This window comes from Camelina sativa, unplaced genomic scaffold, assembly GCF_000633955.1.
Source record: "Camelina sativa cultivar DH55 unplaced genomic scaffold, Cs unpScaffold08384, whole genome shotgun sequence".
In the NCBI taxonomy this organism is placed as follows: Eukaryota; Viridiplantae; Streptophyta; class Magnoliopsida; order Brassicales; family Brassicaceae; genus Camelina; species Camelina sativa.
Window position 1 is genome coordinate 1 of NW_010929450.1, and position 435 is coordinate 435.

Here is a 435-nt window from a genome sequence, read left to right on the forward strand (position 1 = left end):
CATGGTACCTTGTTCCTTGCTTCACTTTGCGTTTTCTCAGCCTCCATGGCTTGGTGTTTCTCCTCCAGTTTTGTATAGAACTTAAGAACATAAACCAATGAGAAAAGTCAATACACAATCTAGCAAAACCTCCCAAGAGTGGAAAGGGTAATTTTTTTTTTTGTTGTTGAACAAACAGAGTGGATAATGAAAAAGAAATGTCACCTCCTTCCGCTTCTCGGCACGCTCAGTGGATCGAAACGAAGGAGCTGCCGTGACAATATTTCTTGATTTAGCAGACTTTGCACCCGACGTAGCGCTATCAACAATAGTCAAGACTTGATATTATCACATATTCCAAAGAGAAATGAGTAGAAAATTGTAAATTAAAAAGAAATATATTTTAATGAGAAAGAAACATACTATGAATCAACAGAGCAAGAATCTTCCTCATCT

At 37.2% G+C, this 435-nt stretch overlaps 1 long non-coding RNA gene across 1 annotated transcript; it reads right to left on the reverse strand.

Moving 5' to 3' along the window:
* Positions 1-7: 7 nt before the first annotated feature.
* Positions 8-435, reverse strand: LOC104775072. Its single transcript, XR_765677.1, has 3 exons — positions 403-435; positions 205-298; positions 8-80 (listed from the first exon to the last, which is right to left on the reverse strand). It is a non-coding gene; the product is annotated as an uncharacterized LOC104775072 (long non-coding RNA).